We start from the raw sequence: 24,169 nt of genomic DNA, 5'->3' as shown, positions 1-24,169 counted from the left end.
TGGTTAAAGAATCTACGTGATTAACAATAACGCTATTGGCAAAACATTTCCCCGTCTATCCTCAATCCCTACAATTAGTTTTGTAATTAGATTTCTACTTTCCCTTGTTTCTTCAAGTTTTGTATGCCTTTTTTTCTTGTAGCATTTCATGTATTTTTTTTTATAAATGTAAACAAATTTTGTTGTGTATTTAAGATGTGCACATACTATTACAAATTTATTATTTTTTATCTAAATTAATTATATAAAAAATAAATCACTTTAGAAAAGTATCCCTAAACTTTTCCGATGTATGTATATATTAGTTTTACAAAGAATTAGAACAGTAAATATATTGGCGGGAAACATCTCAGCCGCCTCCGATCTCAATTTTGCGATATAGCGCGCGCAACCTTGCGCCGTAGCGGTGAATGCGGGCGGGCAGCCGCCTCGGTAAGCGCAGACGCCGCCCTGACCTGGCAACTGGACCGCTCCCATTCTGGCGGCGCGCGTAAGGTCGGCTGCATGTTCGGCAAGAGCTGGTGGCGGCCGCTTAGCGATGTTTCGTGTAGGGGCGGGGCGGACACCGAGCCGTCGACTCTCCTGACGCCAACCTAGGCCGTGTACAGTGATGTGTGCACTTTTTTTAGTGACTAGATCAAAACAATTCCATGCCAGTTGCCGAAAGTGTCCACGGAATAAGATGGCTGCCGCTCCTCGTAAGGGTTTCGCTCTGTCTGTCCTCCAAGGGTACGTTTTTAGCTGATATGCTCGACCTTCTGGGTCAGGACTCGCTTTGCTCTACTTGCTACTTATCGAATTCCAACATATACTTAAATGACACTTGCTTAAACAAATGTACACAGATACACAACCTGCATTCACTTAACGATTGTAAAGTTGATAAACAACACCATATTGACATAAATTTATAAATCAACAAACGCTATTCCTTTAGATATCTAATTATAATATTGTCTGAACAAGAATTAAGAAAAATAAAAAATATATTTTTGGTGGAAGGGGCGTGGTATCTGATCGGTGTGCACTGATTTATTAGGGAAAATACAATGTTTTATGGGTTAAGTAATACTTTCTGTTTTCAGCAATTCTATTGACGTTTAAATAGAATTCCCCAAATACTTTACTTTGACAGACGTTTTATTGTGGTGCATGTAATTGATGTTTATTTGTTTTGTTATGATCAGCTTATTGCAACATCAATCTTCTCCGCAGTATACCTTTTTTATTTATCCTTCAATCTCATACCTTTTTACGGCAATCAGTTTTAAAACTAATATTAAAATAACCATTATCTTATTATTTTTTATTGGTTTAAAGGAAAAAAGGAATTATTAATGATACTATTCTTATAATATGATTGAATAATTCATAAAACAAGTTTTAAATTACTTTTCATTATTAACGAGTATATACTAAACAGATTTAATTTTGGCCATGTCAACTTATATAAAGGTATAGAATATTAGATTTAAATATTCAGGGGCGTGGTAATTTCTTTAAAAGCGGGTTTTGCAGTTTTCGTTTAATATCAATAAAAATAAATTGGGTGTGACAAAATTATATATATATATATATATATATATATATATATATATATATATATATATATATATATATATATATATATATATATAATCTGTATAACCACAAACAATTAGAACTGTTTAATAATAACATAGGGTGAAGCATCCAAGTGACAAAACATTATTATAGTTATAATCTATGATATAATAAGTAATTTAAAAACAGAACAGTCTAAATTTAACACAGAAAAACAACTCTAAAGTAACTCCGAGCATTACAAGTTTAAGCAAATACGAGGATAAAAAAGTAATACTTCTTCATAATATGGTACTACACCCTGTTTCCCTAGGTGTACTAGAGGTCCAAAGAGTCGGTAAAATATTGTGCTGATCTATGATAAGCATATTTGCAAAGCAAGATAGTTTTGTCTTGTATATTGAACTTATAGTACAGTATAATCTTCCAATAGCGACCATCCTTGGTCGCTGGTCGCTAAAAAGGAGTGGTAGCTTAGGACATAAAAAAATTAAAGCCACTGGTGTGCATTTTATGTTGTTTATTTACATATTAAATATCATTTTAATTAATTGTAATTTAAATTTACCAGGAACATAAATTAACACAATAACATCAATTTAACAATAGGTTGGATACTTTTTCTAAACACACTGTATACTTAAAATTTTATTTTCATTAAATAATTAAGTTATTGATTGCTTGATATTTCATTAAACGTTTAGAAATATTTGCGAAAATGTCAAATTTGTTAAAAATGTTCTCAATAATAAAAAGGTTTTCTAAATCTTTGAGACTTAGATAGGCTTACTATAGATACAACCAAACTTATATGGAATCATCTGATACTTGTTAGTATTTAAGGCGAATTAAAAAAAAACAATCTACAAAATCAAAGAATATTAATGTTAAAGCAATTTAATCACCAATACACAAAAATTAAAGAAACCCGTAAATTTTCAAATGATAAAATTGAAATTATTCGTTTTAAAGTTAATAGCATACAAAATGTCAATGTACAAGGAATAATTATTTTTATTTATTTATGTTTTTTTACTAGTCAGTGTTACTAACCCTAGGCCTTATGCAAGCTCCAATTTGCGTGGGCATACCCCCAAACAAGTTGTCAACATTTTATTGTGATAAAACACTGTACGGTGTTTTGTGGATTATCCCGGCGAAGTATGATTCTTTTTTTTAAGCATATCTCACAAATGCTCTATAGGGTTAAAGTCGGGTGAGCAAGCAGGCCACTACAGAATAGTGATATTTTCTGCTTTAAGAAAGTCTGTAGTGACTCTGCTGGTATGTGGAGGTGCATTATCGTGCATGAAAATTAAATTTTCTCCCATTGCACTTTTTCATACTCCTAGAACCTTAGGTTCTGGAACCAAATCAACATACCTGTGAGCTATTACAGTTGGTTGAATGGAAATTAAAGGAGTTTTTTCACCGACTATATTACTTCCCCAGAACATAGCCCTTCATCCTTTATGTCTGTGAACAGATCTGGCTGTTTCCATTCTTGCTTGTCTTTCTCGCCCTCTAAATACACGAGTTTATCTTCTTCTTCTTTAAGTTCCATCTTCTATCGAAAGTTGGAAATCATCATGGCTATGCGGACCCTGTTGACTGCCGCTCTCAACGATTCTGCACTACTGTATTCAAACCATTCCCTTAAGTTCTTAAGCCAGGATATTCTTCGTCTTCCCACATTTCACTTTCCTCCGATTTTGCCTTGCATAATAAGTTGTAATAATGCGTATTTTTGCCCTCTCATCACATGTCCTAAGTACTCAAGATTTCGTCTTTTGATAGTTAATATTATTTCCGCCTCATTTCCTATCCTTCTAGTTACTTCCACGTTTGACATTCTTTGAATCTATGATATTCGTAGGATTCTTCTGTAACACCAAAATTCAAAGGCAGCCAACTTATTCAGATTGACTTGTTTTAGTGTCCACGCTTCCAAGCCATAAAGAAGAGTAGAGAACACGTAACATCGAAGCATTCTCAGGCGTAGTTCTAACCTTATATTCCGACAACAAAGAAACTTTTTAAGTTTAATGAATGATGCACGTGCTATTTCAAAACGAGTTTATCGTTTATACGATTTTACACAAATTTTGGTTTCGTCTGAAAAAAAGCACATTTTGCCAATTTCCAATGTTCCAGTTTTGGTATTGAAGATACCAATTTAGGCGATCAATCTTGTGCTGCCTGGTTAACTCGGTAACCAATAACTGTCTACTGCTGTATAGTCCTTGAACAGGAAGTCTTCTTCTTATTGTTTTAACTGAAACACTTACACCTGCACCTTCCAAAAGCGACTTTTGAGTTTGCGGTTAAGAAATTATTGGGTCTTTTCTAGCTACTTAAACAAAAAAACGATTGTGGCAAGCCGTTGTTACTTTTTGGCAACTTTACCTTGGTCTATTCTTAAGTGTACCTAACTCCTGATACCTAGCATATATTTTTGACACAACGCCCTGTGTTAGGCCTATCACTGCAGCTATGGTCCTCTGAGACATTCCCTGCTGCACACGACCCATAATATTTCCCCTTTGCACATCGGTCAACACCACATAAGGCATATTTTCGTTTTTATAAGCGAAATTTAGTTTATTTAGAAGATTGGTTTATTGGTTTGTTTATTTTCAATAAAAACTTTCACCTTTGAAATAAATATTGGTTTAAAATACATAGTTATTCCATATAAGTTAAGTTGTGTGTATTCGACACTGCAAAAACTTCAGGTTCTTCTTCCTCAGGTTCAGAGTTAGGAATAGTTTCACTTATTTTTTGTATTTCCTCAATACAGTCGTTGATGGTAAATTTTCCACGTATTGGCACATTATTATCAATCAAGGAAAATTGTTCTTAATTCACTAATATGCCTGTGATGGTAGGAAATAGTTATGCAAGTGGAATATTATAATCTCCTTCAAAACCATTCGCATCTCTATTACACATAAATCCTTCTTTAGCAAAACATTTTTAGTCAAAGTCACTATAACCCATTTCAAGACTTTGGTTATGGTAATGTTTTTCTTTATTTCTTGGAGGGGATAACCACTGTCTATACAAGTTAAAAGCCTCTTATAAGTAGCTTTTATAGATCATTTTAAAATTCTGGATAATGCCTTGTTCCAAGGGTTGGCACTGTGAGATAGTATTTGGTGGAAGAAAAATAAGTTTAACTTTAACCAGTGCAATTTTGGAGTGAGGTTTAGCATTATACAAAAACAATATCACTTTTGTATTTTGATTTTTTATCTTCGTGTCCCATTTGTGGAGCCATCTCAAGACTTTGGTTATGGTAATGTTTATCTTTATTTCTTGGAGGGAATAACCACTGTATATACAAGTTAAAAGCCTCTTATTAAAGTAGCTTTTATAGATCATTTTAAAATAATGGATAATGCCTTGTTCCAAGGGTTGGCACTGTGAGATAGTATTTGGTGGAAGAAAAATAAGTTTAACTTTAACCAGTGCAATTTTGGAGTGAAGTTTAGCAGTATACAAAAACAATATCACTTTTGTATTTTGATTTTTTATCTTCGTGTCCCATTTGTGGAGCCATGTCGTTATAATTGTTACCATCAATGTTTTTTTGTTGGAGATCCATTTAAAAGGCAAATTATCAATTTTTACACCCTTAAAACATCGAAGATTTTGCATATATGATAAGTTTTTCTTCCTTTTCACCTTCTATATTTGCATAGAATTCGTTATTTTCCAGGTTTTCTTCCAGAAAACTTGTTAATTTTAATGCGGGTTCTTGTTGACAACATACCATAGTAAAGATCCATCTCATCTGCATTAAACACATTTTTTGGGGCATAATCCTTTAACAGAGCAAATAGATATTCTTTCCCAGATTTCACGTTTTTGATATTAATATTAGCGGATTTCCGTATATTATCTTGAAAGTAGTATATAAAGTGTCGTCTCGACGACACAATCTTTCTAACCAACCATTTTGATGCCTTAAAGTTAGTTAGTCCTAAGCATTGCGCAGGTTCGATAGCTTTGGCTTGAATTGTAGGCCTCCAATTGAACAAGGTTGATCCATAGCAAGTCACTCGGTTTTATCAAATTTACTTTTTGCTTAACGGTACTATCTCCTTGAAACTAATTTCTGACCTCTTCTTTGTTTTGTAGCATAATGGTGATTTGAGTTTTGTTTATGGTACTATGACTTCCTGGTATCTATGCCACTTTTTCACTTTTGCTAATTATATCTATTTTTTATAGATAGGGGTTTTTCCCTTCATACTATTTAGTTCCAAAATAGCACCAATACCACGATAATAAAACTGTTGACTATTACCTACCAAGCAGAAAAAATTGATAAGCAGTAGGCTACATACATATAGAAGCTTAAAATTCAACTGAATCTTAAAACCAAATCTTAAAAGCTTGAGAAATAAATTTTATGGCTCCGCCTTCAAATCTTAAAAGCTTGAGAAATAAATTTTATGGCTCCGCCTACGATTATGAAATTTGTATCATATTTATTTATATACTTGCCTGATATAAGTGCATATCTGCTATTTCAGACAAATTTAAACAAAACCACCGTTCACAACAACTGCTAAACCATAGAGAACTCAACAATAAACTTCATATTTTGTGAAAATTAATATTCCAATATTATAGGTTTTAAAACTGTTTTTCTGTACGTGTTTAAGTTAAATATTATATTTATATGGGCTTAAGCCATAACTGATTGCAATCAAAAGTAAATTTTATATTGGTTTTGACGTTTCGCTTTCCACTCCGTAAATCGTTTTCAAATAAGAAACAATTTAAAAATAAAATAATGATTTTATTACACCTGTTGTTGCATATTAGTTAACACTGACTAAATTTGAGAGAAACGACTCTCCTGACCTCGAAAAACCTGCTTTAGAAGAAATGCAGCTTAGATTTTGTAGATTTTTGGGACGTCTAAAAACATGTTAATAATAATCCGATGAGTATCCTATGGAAGAGAACTGAGGCTGGAAAGAAAACTCGTAGTCATTCATCGATATCCCAATGAACAGAAATCATCCCAAATTAGAAAATACTTTCTGAGATCTCCAGTCAAAATAGGCTAGTGGTAGGAAGTTAAAATGTCAAATTTAGACCTCTTAACCTTCTTAAAACAGTACAGAAGAAGTCACTGTACCATTAAACATCTACCAAACTTATAGCCAGAGCTGCAGCAGTAAAAGTCCGATATTATAAAACGTGGAGTCGATAAAACAGTATTATTACTAAAGGCGGGTTGACACGATCCAAGAATGCTTGAGTTTCTACTTGGGCCAAGTGGACTTGTACAAGTATACTTTTAACAAGTTGTTTGCCACGGTAAAATGACTTGGATGTCAAATAACCATTGTAAAGATGGCGAAAGTGATTGTGGAAGGTGTTCTAGTGGTTGCTGATATGTTGATACATGCGCTTGAAATTCAGAAAAAAGAATACAAAAAGAAAAAATGCCGCACTTCTGGTATCCTTATTTTTATATTCCTTTATCCGTACATTCCACAATGCTTCTTCAACTTCGTATAAATCCGTGAATCTAACACTCTCCCTTTCAGATCATTTTCTTTTTGCCATTTTAATTTTACAATATCACACTACTTGGATCCAAGGAAGTTGACCAGCGTCCTACTTAACTTGGATAGATCCTGTTGATACAAGTGTACTTGGATGAACAGGTAATACAATCGAAGTGGCTTCCAAGTTTTGCCCGCGTAACGTCCAAGCAGACTTTAACCAAGTACACTTGGATCATTTCAACCCGCCTTTAATTGCCTCTTTTCCCTTAAGGCGAGTTGACACGATCCAAGAATGCTTGGATTCTAACTTAGACCAAGTGGACTTTTACAAGTGTACTTGTACCAAGTTAGTTGCCACGGTTAAATGACTTGGATGTCAAATAACCATTGTAAAGATAGCTGAAGTGATTATGGAAGGTGTTCTAGTAGTTGCTGATATGTTGATACATGAGCTTGAAATCCAGAGAAAAGGAATAAAAAAGAAAAAATGCCACCCTACTAGAATCTTTTTTTTTATATTTCTTTATCTGTACATTCCATAATGCTTCCTCAGCTCAGTATAAATCCCTGAATCTAACACTCTTCCTTTCAGAACATTTTCTTTTTGCCATTTTAATTTTACAATATTACACTACTTGGATCCAAGGAAGTTGGCCAGCGACCTACTTAACTTGGATAGATCCTGTTGATACAAGTGTACTTGGATGAACAGGTGATACGATCGAAGTAGCTTCCAAGTTTTGTGCGCGTAATGTCCAAGCAGACTTTAACCAAGTACACTTGGATCATGTCAACCCGTCTTTAATCCCCTCTTTTCCCTTACAGGTAATACCGAGTCGAAGATAGATTCCATAAAACCTTCAAGTGCATCAGATACTGTACTTTGGTCCGTACTTTTAGTCTGTAAGCGATATATTGAATAGTATGTTATGCTATGGTTTCATTATTGAAAACATCATCCCAAGTTGCTTCTGTGGGTGTTATTAGTTTTCTTTTTCCAATAAAGCAGTTCTACTACGATTACTTTTTTCACAGAAAACTTTTCGATCACATGTTGAACGTAAAATGATAAATAATTAAAAATTAATATGGAATAATTGAGATTATTCACAAAAATATATAAAACAGAACGGATCTAATGAAACCTAATTCTAAAACACATGGTTTCTTTTTTATAAGCCTACGTTTAAAAAAATACCGTAAACCAAACGTCTACTTTTAGAGCACACTCCGAGTGCTTTGATTTTGTAATTAATAATCATGTATTATATTAAAAGCTGTTGTGTAACTAGTTGCAGTGTATTAATAGTTTGCATAATTAATAGGAACAAATGGTATCTAATTTATACTATAATGGATGTACGTCATAGAGGATAAACTTTGACAAAATTTGGAAACAGGAAAAAAAAAAAATAAAAAAAATTAAAACAATCAATGTCACAAAAAGTAAATTTTCAGAAATTAATAAAAACTTAATAAACTAGTAATATTCATGCCAATATTTTTTTTTCTAATTTTTATGAATTAGGATATATACAAACAAATATTATTTAATATACTGGGTGCCAAAAGGATATTTACTTTTTGAAAAAATATTGAAAAACACTTAGACGTCGACTGTTTTTGACTGAAATACAAAAATAAATCCCACATATTGCTGTAAATATTTTATTAATTAGAACATAGATAGATAGACAACATATAATGTTTTTTAAAACTTTGAGTTACTCGCATCCATTGCTACCGCCATCTTCATCAACGTCAACAGTTGATGCCGTTTCAGTGACTCGAAATTTTTTATAAAAGGGAACGCATTTATGGTTTTTTAAAAATGTAGATAGTGATACAATATTTTGAATTTTCACAAAACTAATAGCAATGAGACACGCATATAACTTATCTAAGTCTATAAAATTGGCCAATGCTCTTTTATTCCGAACAGCACAGTAAGTCTATGGACCATAATATGCACACTCGTTTTAACGTAAGGAGAATCTATAGATATCTTGATAATACGTGCTTCTCTAAGACTCAAACTTGGTCTTGGGCTCTTTAGATAGTATTAAGAATCTTCCAGAGTCATATTCACCACCTTAAATGGAGATGGCTTTTCTCTTGATTAACGTATAAGTTCATCCCAATGTACTGGAACTTCTGGACTACATATTTTTTTTTTCTAATCAGAGCAAAGTCCTGGTCATTTCAAAGAAAGGAATGGCCCCTGATGAGAAATATGTGGGTTATTTTTTTAAAAATCTTTAAAGAATGCACCAGCATATATTGTAAATAAACCATAACATGGTTTTTGTTCTGGCCAGAACTTCCATCACTAAAGATAACTAAATGATCATTAGATAGATTTTTATGATTAAGATAATGCAAAAGCATAGAAGTTACTTCGTTTGACCCTTTCTTTGCAAAATCTTCAGTATAGACGTACATTGATGCTGAATCATCCACCATTTCGTGAATGCCAAATACATAGCACCACAGTTGGCTTTTAAAAAATACGCTGCAAGTTCTTATATGCGGTAATGGTAGGTTTTGTTCAAAGTCGAACGATATAGCCACAAATCTTCCTGCTCTTGCTTCCAATTTATAATGTCTTTTTAATTCCGTAAATTTACTGGCTTTTCTTAAGTGTAACTCCTTTTTTTATACCAACTTTAGAGGGCCTATTGTCATGCTTTCCACCTCCATCGGAAGGTGGTATTCCAGAAGTTTTAATAGAATCCTGAATTCTCCTGAGTCAACCTCTGGCAATACCATGAAAGCTCAAAAAAGCAGTGTAACACACCGACTCTTCCTTATCTTAATTCCGAACTATATAATAAAAGGCTACAGAATGATCAAAAGAAGGACCGTCGTCTTCATCTGCTATGAAGATGGTCACGTCGCGGTCTTCTTTGTTTTACGTTTTGAAATGAAATAAGACCAGAAAGGTAGCAATCGTGCTCATTCTTTGAAGATAGGGAATTGAATTTTTCCATTAAAAGTGTTCGTTGTTTAGGCCCAATTTTCTCGAAGTACTAATAACTGAAACATCTGAAACAAAGAAAGTATTCTTTAACTAAGTACGCAGTAAATAAGCTATCAAGTGTCTGTATGCAAGTAAATATATTATTAGACCGTTAAAATTCTTACCTGCAGTGTATTCCTGTAACTCTGGCAGACATTTCAACACCCTTATGGTTAACATAAGCTTCTCCCTATACCTTTTGTTTTTTTGTTTCACTTTTTCTCAACTTTGTTTTACGTTTAACCGGCCTTTAACTAACCTAACTTAACCTAACCTTTCAATTGATTCTCATAAAAATTACACTTACGTTTTATTTTGACGTTGTGATTTTCAGTCGAAAAGTAGTTTTCAAAGAAGATTCTTTTAACAATAAGGAGATTTTTTAACCTAAGATGTATATTTAGAGTTACTTTTTTGCCTACAAGATCGAGGTAAACAAAGCTCCCATCAATAATCATCTACAGGTTAAACTTCATAACGAGCAATATTTTTACTGCAATATGTGGGTCCAATACTAGCAACAATGGTGCAGCCATTTATGACAACATTGCATACAGCAGATGGCTCAGCCAAACGTTATCAACAACAGTATGACCCGTAAATTTGTTCGTAAACGAGCAATACTCCATGGTCAGGAGTGTTTGCACTATCTTTAACAATAGATGACACAATCATACTCCTAGCAGCGAGAGATAAAACATAAAGAAAAATATTGTGGATTTGACCTTACTTAAACGGCGTGAAACTTTAGTTAACATAAGTCTAGAAGTAAGTTTTAATAATAAATTATTTAAAAACTTTTCAACAGTGTCAAATAAAAAAATAGACGATACTGCATCGAAAATAAACCATTTCACTGGTTCACCACCGGAACTACCACTTTGAATCTTTTTTCCTCATTTCTGCGTAAGTTCACAAGCCTCTGAATTTTTTGTATGCTTCATCACTTTAAGTCTTAAATTTTTCAACTACAACAGCCCATCCGATTTTTTTGCATTTATATATTCCGATTTCTATATTCCACAACTCTGGGCGTAAAAGTATTTCGTTAATAAAACCTATAATCCTCTCATTGGACCAATTATTAGTCATTTTATTTGCAAAGTTTTCCAAAACAAGAAATGATTATCAACCCATAGTAAATATTGCAAGTATTTTGTTCGCCAAGCGACCGTTCGGCAACTATTGTAAAACAATAAGGGCGATACCAAAAATTTGTGGTTATATGGCCGAGATATATTAAAAACATTCCCCTATATTGCATAGTCTGGCCGTTACTTTTGACAATATTGCCAGCTACTGTGTTGCAGCCAGATATTGTAGTAAGAATATTGCCCGTTTAGAGGCATCTTTAAATATGCCACAAGAAAACAGTTTCAGCACCCATATGAAAAAAGGCTGTTTCACTGCATTGCTATTTTAAATTAATGTTTCATATATTTTTCTTAACTTATAAATCAAATTCGTAATTTATTATTCGTAATTAATAAATCAAATTTGGGGCTTCAAACCGATATTTCGTTGTTAAACTTTTGATGAAAATAATTAGCATAATAACGAATCTGTGCAGGATTACAAACATTGCTGGCCCATTTTTAGTACAGGAAAAGTGATAAATCCGGTATGAATTAACCCAAAAATTCATTAAAACAACAACGTTTTCAGCAATTTTTCTTGAATTTTTTTTTCAATATCATTTTGGGGAAATATACCTACCTCAAGAATGGTTATTGTCTACATTTGTTGCTTTACAAAAGAAAGCTAATGTAAAAAAATGTTCAGAACATAGAACAATATCAATAATGAATAGAGACTGTTCTATGCACTAAAAACTGTCTAAAACATGCATGGAATATGCATTATAAAACAGGCTGAATATGCACAAACATGAATTTATAATTTAGATGTATTTATTAAAATATTTTATAAATATAATTTTCATAAAAATTTTCTTAAAGTTTAGGTTAAGTGAAGTGTGATTTAAAATTAAAACAAATATTATTATTTCTTGATATATTTATAGCGCAGTCTGGTTAAAAAAGGTCGAAAAATTAACATATATTTTTTTTTCATTTTACATCAATGATGTAATAATACCTATATATTTTATAAAGGTTATTTTTTACACATTATATTCCTTATATTAATTATAATTATGTTAATTTTACGGGATTTTCCAAGATTTCCGGGGGGCGGGGGAGGGAGGGGACGAAGGAGTGGTGAAAATTATGTCATCATTATTAATACTGCGAAAGACTATTCTAGCCAAATTAAAAAAAATAAGTTCTTACAGTTAATTTCAAATTGACCCAATTTTTCCGAGGTTTCCCGTATTTCCCGGCCAGTGAAAACTATGTAGTTATTCATATTTCGACGAGCTACCCCAGATTGCATGGCTGCAATGGAAGCCAAGATAATGTAAATTTTTCCTACGTGTTTCAATTTGAAGTTCCGATCTAAAAAAAACGGAGCTGAAACAGTTATCCCCTCCACATTCCTATGTCGATCTTTCGAAAGTACCTTCGTTTCGAAGAGGTGTAAGTTTCGAAAAATTGGATGAATTTTATAGCTATAAGTTTCAATATAAAGTTTCGATTTTGATTAAAAATTTGTGCAAATTTTACTTCTTAATGTTTGTAAACAATGGAGATATGATTTGTTAAAAAAAAACGGGTGTGGCAGTCTAGTGGGACTGCCGGTAGAAGTTATACTTCTATACACGCGTTCTCCGTTACAAATTTGTATGGGAGTCAATCTGCACAATCATTACATATGTAATGCTATAGGTAAGAGAGAGAAACAGAATTAGGTATATAGGTATATGGTGCATCGTTTGCTATATATAAACAACATTTGACCTGCAATAGGAGTATAGTAAATAAAGGATTGAATCAATATTTTGATGAAAATGTATATTTTTATTTTAATATATGTATGAAAGAAGTTGAATGCAAACAATTTTTTTACAAATAATCTGCAGTAATATTCATTGTTTATTTTGTTATTAATATAAAAATACAATACAATACACTGCAACATAATTAAATATAATAATACAATACAAATTAAAATGCAACATTCATAAGTATTTAAAAATGACAATATGCATAACTTACTTACGGATATGTTTAATTTACCATGATAATAATATTATAATAAAATAATAATAATAATAATATTAAATATTAAATATATTTACAAAAAGAACATTTTTATTCTCGAGAGAGAAAGAGAGAGAAAATATATCTTCTATCTCTCCCTCTTACCTATATCTTACATATGTAATGATTTTGCCGATTCACTCCCATATAGATTTCTAACGTCGAACGCGCGAGTAAAAGTATAACTTCAAAAACTAAATAAGTTCCATCCAAACAACTCTTTTCTGAACCTTAAAACTTGAATTACTAAATTTTTAGGTAACTAAACTAAGCCTCAGATTTATTAATAGCGTCTTGGCGCCATTTTGTAAGATACTTTTAAATGGGCCATGGAGAAATCAATATATTATTTAAAAGCACTTGTATAAATCATTAGGTCCCTGGATTTTTTGATTCTTTGTGGCACCGTTTCAAAGTCGCCACTAAATTGTTAAAATCTTATTAAATTAACTCTCGGTGAAAGAATAACTCTTTCTTCCCAGATGGATAACGTCACTATAATCATATATATGCCAAAAATCATAATTTAAAAATAAAATCGACCTTTTTTAAAATTTATGTCCTGCATATAAACATCCTACATAAAAGAAATTTAAAATAACAATCATTATAATTGTCCCTTTCATCTTTACGCCCATGACTACTATATGTGCTAAATATTCAATGATAAATAAAATAGTTTGGAAAATTAAATAATGTATAAAATTAGCCAAACAATATTAAAAAATATATTATGATTTCTCCATTCTTTGATTTTTAAAACCAAAGTGACAATAATCAGAACATAATTAAAAAAATAATATTTCCTCATTGGGATCGAACTCGCGACTGATTCTAAATACCGCGCCTCAACTCATTCGACCAAAAACCTTAAGTAATAAGATGGCTAATCAATGTCATTATTTGTCAAGAACATTATGTCAGTTTTTTGGTTGTATTTTGTGTTTGTGTTTATTTATTTATTGTATTCCAAAAATGGAAAGGTTATTTCGAATCATAGAAGTTCCAGGAAGAATATTTATTTGCAAAAGACTTTAGCCAAATGTATATATCTACCGAATTAATATAAAATAATAATAATATTAATAAATATTAAATATATTTACAAAAGGAACATTTTTTTGGTCGAGAGAGAAAGAGAGAGAAAATATATCTTCTGTCTCTCTCTTACCTATATCTTACATATGTAATGGTTTTGCCAATTCACTCCCGTACAAATTTCCAACGTCGAACGCGCGTATAGAAGTATAACTTCAAAAATAGTCCCTAACTTCGTTCCTATTGGTCATGAAAGGTTTTTTTAAAATGTGAGTTTTTTACCAGCTATCCAATGGTTGTACATACAAGTATGTAGCTTGAAAATTATAGAAGTTATTACAATTGTTTATAAGTAAAAAACATACCCCTTTTTCAAACGTTTATTTTGTAAATAAAATGTGTCTAGCATCATTAATAGAGCAAGTTCAATAGTTTAAATATTTAGCCTCAGGGATAAATAAATTAAATAACTTTTAAACTATTTCACAGATCGGGGGGAAATTTCGCACAAATTTAAAACACGGTAATTCCTCGACGTTCAAATGATATTTTATTTTGTTAATAAAAAATTAATAAAATTTATAAATTAGTAAAAAGAAAACTGCATTTTTGCAAATATCTTCGTAAATTATTTATCAATTTTTATTTAAAAAACGGGAAAAATAAAGACATTTTTAATATAAAAAATGCTATAAATATTGTTTATGTAAAATATAAGGGAACATAAGATAAAAAATAAAATTGTGACCATAAATTATTGTTTAAAAAAAACGCAAGGTAAAAATACGAGTACTTTTTCATCTATTCGTCATCTAGTAACTCCCACCTATGTCTTAAAAGCTTCAGATATTTGCGAAAAATTTTGCCATGAAATCGATGATTTTTGCATAACTAGACTGTACCATTACTAAGCCTCAGGTTTTGTGACAAATAAAACGGCAAATTATAGAATATCTTAAAATATTTTATTTTGACCACAAGATAAATAGGAACACGATAAAAAAATTTACACATTTTTATTATTACAACAAATAATTATATATTCATTAATATTATCCAAGTAATATGCCTCCTATCTGTTAATATTTGTTTATGAAAAAAAAAAAAAAGATCTCTCAACGTCATAAGACGTAATTAGGGCATATTTAAACTTTGGAGTCCAGGGCATATTTAAATCCGTATTAGAAATGGATCCATATTATATTATGATTAAAGTATAAAATATTGATTATATTATTTATTGAACGTAAAACAAACCCTCATTTTTGTTTAAAACGTTATAAAGGTTATCTTAAATTTTTATTAAAATTTCCTCCTTCAACTGAAAGAACCTGTAACTGAATCAACAATAGAAATACTATAACTTTTAAATCTCTAATTTTGTAATCCAACTTTTAATGATAAACAGAACACTAAAATTAACAACCAAAGTGATAACAAATAAACTAAATGAAGTTATAATACTATCAGAAGAACAACAAGGTTTTAGGTCGGGAAGATCATGCACCCACGCTATATTTATAATGAAGCAAGTGCAAGAGAAATCATTAGAATACAACAAACCGGCATATCTATGTTTCATGGACCATAAGAAGGCATTTGACAGGCTCAAATTAAATAACGTTATCCACTTATTGTATGCAAGAGGGATACCTCTCTCTTTTATCATCCATAACCAATGTTTTATTCGAACTAGGCCAGCGCATTTAGCTTAAGCACAATATTTTTAGGTTCAGTCTATTCATTTCCTGAATCGTATTGTGCGTATTTCCTTGTACGAACAAGCTCCTTACATTCCATGTCCCAACATTTAAAAAGGATTTATTTCCTATATATTTATTTGCCACAATCGGGTGGCTACTAGTCGGGGAGATTCTTAACACCCCTTGACCTTTAAAGGTTCGCCGCGGAATAGGGGCCATGCGATTGACCATATTTTGCATGATTATTGTTTTAGGACAATCAGACGATATTTAATATAGTGGTTTTCCGTTTACTTCTACATCCTTATACCGTTGATCACATATAGGTTTATCCGTCTTTGGGGCCAATTTCGCCTGAAGCCGTATGTCAGTTAGTGGGAGATTGCTATTACCGGAAATCACTTGGTGTATGAGTATGTAGTAGAAAGAAATATAGTGACCCCTCTACCCTCGAAAAACTAATAGCCATTCGAAGTCAGAAGAAACAAGAGTTAGCCAAGAGAGGCCGATAGGAAAGATTAAAGACATTTCAGTCAAGATAAGTTGAAAAAGAGTAAAATGTGAAGACCCCTATGATGCGCCAGGTGCGTTTAATAAGCGTATGAGTATAAATACAATTTGTGTTCCTGCTTGTACCTTGGGGTGTTAACTACAGACTCCATGGCTCGTGCAGCATGCTATAACGTGGAGTGCACGTCATTTATTTTTTTTTAGAATGTGGACACCCCACGATAGTTCTCTGAATAGGAAGTGGGCGGAGGGGGTTAAAAGAGTAATGGGAAACCGGCACTCAGGTGTTTTGAAGGACACAACGGTGAAATTTGGGACGTGGGTTTATAGATCCGGGATGGGGGTATCTTTAAAAAAATGGAAATTGAAACGTAGCAATGAAAATAACAGAATTTGGTACTAAAAGAAAGGAAAAAATAAAGGGTAGACCTTTGTCCAGCGGCAAGGAAAACTCGACACTTAACCTATGAGAAGATTGATTTAAGAAAGATTCCAAAAAAAATATCCAATGATATGCTAAATTATAAAAAAATCAAAATGCATATATTCTGTCAGATTTACCCTCTGATTAGTTACCAGAAGAAAGGAAGATTATCAGAGACTAACAAACAAATAAGGGCTACAAATTACCAATTTTTATTTCTTAAAAGTTCGGTCAGGTAATAGTATTTTAGAATGTTAACACAATAGTAAAGTAGACACAAATCCAGCTTATAAAAGACATATCTTCATTCGAACACCATTTACAGGAAAAGTGCCTTCGAATATCAATAATCTTTACATTCTTATGGTAGTAGATGAGTATTTCCGATTCTCATGGGCCAGCAATATTTACAATCCTGCACAGATTCGTTACGGTCACGAAAAATTGCTAATTATTTTCATCAGAAGTTTAACAACGAAATATCGGTTTTGACGCCCACAAATTTGATTTATTAATTACGAATTATAAATTACGAATTTGATTTATAGGTTAGGAAAAATATTTGAAACATTAATTTAAAATAGCAATGCAGGGAAACAGCCTTTTATCATATGGGTGCTGAAACTGTTTTCTTGTGGCATATTTAAAATGCCTCTAAACGAGCAATATTGTTACTACAATATGTGGCTGGAACACAGTAGCTGGCAATATTGCCAAAAGTGACGGCCAGACTATGCAATATAGGGGAATGTTTTTAATATATCTCGACCATATAGCCATACATTTTTGCGGCAATGTTGTCATAAATGGCTGCACCATTGCCGCTAGTATTGGAGCTACATCTATCTATCTAATTAGCCTTCTTCCGTCTATCTTTGGACATAGGCCTCTCCAATCCTTTTCCATTCATCTCTGTCTGTCGCTATAGTCATCCACCTAGACCCCACGTGCTTCTTGATATCATCTGCCCATCTCATTTGGGGCCTTCCTCTGCTTCGTTTATATTCCCACGGTCTCCAGCTCATAAGAATTTTGTTCCATCGGTCTTCTTTTGTCTTATATTGTGTCCTGCTAAGGAACTTAGTTTCCTTGTGGATGTTTTCTCTCTTATCCACTCGTTTTTCTTTTTATCCATTAATCTTATGTGCAACATTTGTCTTTCCATTGCTCTTTGGGTTTTTATGATTTTGTCCATGTTTACTTTTGTAAATGTCCACGTTTGGGAACCATAAGTGAGAACAGGGAGTACGCATTGATTGTATACTTTGGTCTTAAGATGCTGTGGATATCTTTTGTTTTTAAGAATGTAGCTTAGTTTGCCAAATGCCGCCCATGCCAGTCTAACTCGTTTTTTATCTCTGCTGTTTGGTTTTCTTTGTTAAGTATAATCCTGAACTTGTTCTATTTCATCTTGTCCGATCCTCATTGTGATGTCTTCTGTAGTTGTTATGATTTTGGTCTTGCTGTAATTCATATTAAGGCCTATCTTTCCAGCTTCTACGTCCAGTTCTTTTATCATTTCAAATAATTCTTCATTTTTATCGGTTATCAATGCGATGTCATCAGCGTACCTTAGATGGTTCAAGCGTTGTCCACAAATTTTTATACCTTTTTCTTCCCATTCTAATCTTTTAAAAATATCTTTCAGAGCCTGATTGAAAAGTTTCGGTGATATTGTGTCACCCTGTCTCACGCCTCTATTTATTTGTATTGGATTTGTTCCTTCATATACTTTAATTGTTATTTTGGCTTCCTTATATATATATATTGGCTATTAGTTCCGTATATCTGTGGTCAATTCTGCTGTTAATCAAAGAACTTTTCACTGCCTAATGTTCGACACTGTCGAAAGCCTTTTCGAAATGTATAAACGCTGTATATAGGGGAATGTGGTATTCATTTGCTCGTTCTATAAGTATTTTCATACTTAGTAAATGGTCACTTGTGCTGAATCCCTTTCTAAAACCAGCTTGTTCGTAGACAATTGGAGCCACATATTGCAGTAAAAATATTGCTCGTTAAGAAGTTTTACCTATAGATGATTATTAATTGGAACTTTGTTGCCTCGATCTCGTAGGCAAAAAAGTGACTCTAAATAAAAAGGAACGGATAGACGACACACGTCCTGATTGAAAAATTTAATGCAGTGAAGTAAAAAAATGACAATAGAACTCTTCATAACTGCTGCAAATAGAGTAAAATGGGCCGTGATGATCGCCAATGTCCTTAAAGCACGAGGCACATGACGAAAAAAAAAACATATGTACTAAGGGATCTTTATTATCAATAATTAAGTAGTGTTTAGTTTCGACACCTGCTGCTACTTGGTCTGATAAGTAACCTTATTTGAAGTAAAAAACATGATTTTCCAGAAAATTATTGTATTTTATTTAATATAATCTCGTTTTAGCTCAATACAATGATTTCAAGCTCTCTTGAGATTTTTTAATGTATTTTTATATCTATTGCAGTCATCCTTAAATTTGTAACAGCCACGCTTAACTACCTACTCTAATACACCAGAAAGAAGGTCAAAATGATGCTAGGATTAAATCTTAAAAGATAATAAAAAAACACCCAATGCAACCTAAATATAATTTGGAAAAGCCGTTTGCCCGAACAAAACAAATCTTATAAAAGCAGATTAATGTTGGTATACAGACGACTCTAAAAGCGTCGAAGAACTGGACTTGAACTAAAATACACGGAGGGAAATTAACGCTAAGCCTGAGTGAGCTCAGCCTATGTAATCAGTCCACTACCTTCCGAGCGAAAATTTATACTATAAAGATTGCTTGCATTGAGTAATAAAGAGGAACTTACGGGACAGATCTATAAAAATTATATCGGATATCCAAGCGACATTAAAGGCGCTGGAACTGAATCGATTTGACTCCAAGTTAGTTTGGAACTGTCTTTAGAGTCTGATTCGGATCGGAAAAACTAATAAAGTAGGTTTACTCTGGATGCATGGACATACCGGAAGCCCGAACAAGTTTTACCTTTTTCTATTAATAATAAGGCCCTATACATTATATTAAGTAAGGTAATATCCCTGTAATCCACACATTCTCTTTTATCGCATTTTTTGTATCTGGGAAATAGAGACTGACTCTAGATTTCTGGCATTTCACTCCATGTTTTATTACTTTACCTGGAATATTATTAAAAAATTTTTGTTATTTTATTTCTTTAATTCATTATATATTATTATAAACAAATTATCAATATTTTGATTAATTACCTGTCGGTCGACTACGCCAATGAATAATTAAAAATGTATTTTACTGAAACTCTTTTTGGAAATTCAGTTTCAGAAAAAAATTCAAATAAAAAGTTTATTTTATAATCAATTTATTTTCAACGAGATACTTGATATGTTTATTAAAAGTTCTGTTGACTGAACAATCGTTATTACTGATTCAGTACTGTTTAGCAAAATACATTTTTGTATTTACACGAAAAGCATTACTTACGATGTAGCGGTAGAAAAATAAGAGGGCGTGTTAAATACAAGGGTAGGGATTCACAAAGGAGAAACTGGTTATCTTATAGCTTCAGGCGCACTTTTTATGTTAGTTGCTGTGTTTTATGAACACTTTAGTTTATTTGTTTTATACAATATATTTTCGTAGAGCTGATGCAAAATAAATGCCAGTCGGAGATTATGAATATGATGTTTCGACTGATATAAATTTCAATGGTTTTAAAAGAGAATATGGTATGAAAAACAAAAGAAATTAACGCATTTATTATTAAAAATAAGTAAACTATTTTACAAAAATTTAGAAAAAAAAATTTTCTAAATTTAAAACATACTACGGAAGATCGCTGCTTTCGAACAAGACTGGCACAATTCAAAATTTCATTGATTAATAATGTTTTTAGACTAGTATTATACAAGATAAAATATTAATTGCTACAGTTAATCTATAAGATTAGAACCTATGAATAAATAATACAACAGTTTTATCACTAAGTTATAAGTTAAAGATAAAGTACATGGAAAACAAGAGGTCATATTCTGTTGAACAACTGAATGTCTTTCAAGAAAAAAAAAACTCGGTTTCTGTTAAGTTGTAATTAGGTGGAATAAATGTACTGCATATGGTTATTTGGTCGGGACACTAAATTGGTAGTTAGGATATATTGTATAGAAAATAAATCATTAGACACGAAGATAGATGTTCCCCCATTTGTTCTTGTATACGTAGTCCGAAGGAAATGGTAACCTCTATGAGTTTCCTTGAAATTGGTTTCTTGAAGGCAGATGATATTTGTTTTTGTATTATTGATTAATTGTTGTAAGCGTTCTAAGCGAGTGTAGAACCCATTGCAGTGCCACTGCACTAACGTGAAAGTAAAATATATTTAACATTGAGAACGTTGAGAGGTTCGAGAAGAGTCGGTTAGATAATCTTCATCATTATTTGTAGATTGCGATGTGCTTTCAATTTCTGAATTGTCTATATTAAGTTGCTGTTTAATTTTCTTAGAAACTCTTGTAAATCTATTCTTGATTTTTATATCTTCCAGTGAAGGGTATATTCTAAACATGTCGTCGAGTAGTGATCGAACATTTTGAGTGAACTGCTGTACTTCTTGAAGAGGGTTATTACTGCCGAATGAGTTTTCCAGAAAGGTAAGAAAATTTTCAACCGGTAAAGAGAATAAGTTTGGATTTTCTTGATAAAGATTATTGATTGTGAGAACAGAGGAAGCGGTTAATTTAGATTGATCGGGTGCGACTTTCTTGGATTTTTTAGTTTTATGTTTTATATGCACTTTTTGCATCGGGTGAAGGCATTTTTATGTCTTTGATGGGTAAGTTAGCAGATGTGTTTGTTTCTTGGGAGGTAGAATCGTTGAAGTCAGAATGAGTTCGTTTCTGACCAGTGGTAGGAGGAAGAAATCCATTGTTTGCGGCAATAGAAGTGGTGAATATATCGACAGTTTTTATCTGTTGACTGGGAACCGTATTTTGTGTTGTGTTTGGTGGTGCCATATTGTTTGATATTAAGGTAGCAGGAATGGGGTCAGCTGGGGACGTTTGTTAATTTGGGAAAGGATTGCTAGGGGGATTTTGACATAGAAAACATGCCATTTTGTCGGTGGAGAGAAATATTCTGTACGAATTATTGTCGAATGTAATTATTAATGAAGTGTCAATTTCGAGGCTATCTGTGGTTGGAGTAACATATACTTGTCTTCTATAGCTCTTAATATGCGTAAATTCATCACCGGGGATTCCAGCTTTAATATATGACACTGGTGAAGTAAGTTGAAGACCTAGATCTTGAAGGTGTTTTTCTATAATTTCATGAGGTATTGATGGACAGATGTTGGAGATTATTGGTCTTTTGGCTGGGGTAACCAGTCTTCTTACGGGTAGTTCTACAGAGTTGATTGAAATCGTGGGGTATTGTGTTAAAATATGTTCGACAAGTTCAGAATTTGTTAAGTAGACGCATATCCGATTATTGGAAATTCTTGAGGCAAAACATATGTTTTTGGGGCTAACAATGTTACCTATGGCTTTGTCGTAGTCGAGTAGTAATAAGTTTGGTTCAGCATGTATTAATATGGCTTGATATTTTTTGGGATATTTTGGTTTGGGTTTTGACGTAGTAGCAGTTGCATATGAATTTGGATTATTACTGATAATGTTGTTTACAGACATGGTGTTGCTAACTGTAGAAGAACATTGATTTAAGTTGTTACTCATGTAGTCAAAAGTAACTATTTTTGGTTTTCTTGTAATAAAGTTTCGACTGATAGGCAGTAATTGTAGCGCATATCTGTATTACTGGTTGTCTGGCTAATACTTCGCCGAACCAGTTCTTGATAGGACTGGCTTGTGTCAAATGTGACAAAAAATGTCAACACAGCTGAATGTTTTGATTGGAAAAGTATTAATAAACAATTTCTTACCGAAGAATATTACAGCTCTTCATGCTAAAAACTCTACACAACAATTACTAATTACTTTTTGTTGGTTAAATACTTTTAAAAACTGGTATTTACCGCGATAAACAGCCAATTTTTACACTGATTCACAGACCGGTATGTAGAATATACTCGTTCGAATGTGTTTATAATTAAAAGCTATGTACGGTTATCATAAATTTGTGGTTTTTTTATAAAAAAAAAAAAATAGAAGTGTCGTTCTTTCAGGAAAATTACATATGTTATTAATTTAGGTTTGAAATCATTTTATCAAATATTGAAAACAAATTTTATTAATTTTTTTTACAAAACAAGGTATAAAGTTTTTAATGTAATGCGTATATAACTGATCCAATATAATTCATACTAAAATACAAAAATGAACATTTTAGGTATAAAATGCATTGAAATTTAAACATTTTGGTAATAACTAAAACGAAATACTTTTTTTAAATACGAAAGGAAACTAAATGCCTTACTTTTCATATAAAAACTACAAATCTATTTTTTTTGCACTATCTCCTTCTTTTGTGCCTTTTTAACAGCTTCTGGAATATTATTATTATTATAGAAATCGTAATAAAAGCAAGGCAAAATATTTTTTTAATTAGGCCTAATATAGCCGATTTCTTAGTCCCTGATATTCCATGTTTGTGAGCATAAGCTTTATGCAGATTTATATTTGCAGTATTAACCAATGCTCGCCTAAACAACAAATTTGCTCGTAAATACTCATCGTCTCCGTAGGACTTCTTGTAGAAAAAAAAATTACATTCATTTTTTTGCACTTCAAAAATTTTAATTTCTGTGGTTTTTACAACCTCCCTATTTTCATTCTTATAGATATCTTTTAACCCCATTTGTTCTGAAAGATCCTTCAAATTTAAAAAATCGGAGTAAGTAATTTCCCTTACTCGGTACAACTTTCCAGATTTTTTTGTTTGTCTTATTAGTGTAACATATTGGCCTGGAGCATAAATCACACCCGCTTTCTGATATTTAGAAATTTGCCTTTCTATGACGGAATGTACATTATCAGCATTATTTTGTGTATGACCACTGATTACGTATTTGTGCAAGATTGTATTAACATTAGAAAGTTTTGTAACAGCATACAAATATAAAGCAAATAAAAATTTATTCTTATTTTGGGCGGTACAATTGTCTGTATAGAAAATAATGTCGATCGTTTTATTTAGTGCCAAGGCTGCCAAGGTTTTATTTAACTCAACAAGGTGATACCAGACAAGAACCAATTTCATTTGCTCCTCTAC

At 32.2% G+C, this 24,169-nt stretch overlaps 1 protein-coding gene across 1 annotated transcript in view; it reads left to right on the top strand.

Annotated features, from left to right (window-relative positions):
• Positions 1-490: 490 nt before the first annotated feature.
• Positions 491-24,169, top strand: part of LOC140439959 (tolloid-like protein 1) — a 740,970-nt gene continuing 717,291 nt past the window's right edge. The window contains exon 1 of the mRNA XM_072530156.1: positions 491-729. The gene's annotated coding sequence lies outside the window, so the exon portion shown is untranslated. The remainder of the gene's footprint in view (positions 730-24,169) is intronic.

The sequence above is a fragment of the Diabrotica undecimpunctata genome, chromosome 4 (genome assembly GCF_040954645.1).
Source record: "Diabrotica undecimpunctata isolate CICGRU chromosome 4, icDiaUnde3, whole genome shotgun sequence".
In the NCBI taxonomy this organism is placed as follows: domain Eukaryota; kingdom Metazoa; phylum Arthropoda; class Insecta; order Coleoptera; family Chrysomelidae; genus Diabrotica; species Diabrotica undecimpunctata.
This window is presented reverse-complemented; position numbering and strand designations above follow the sequence as displayed.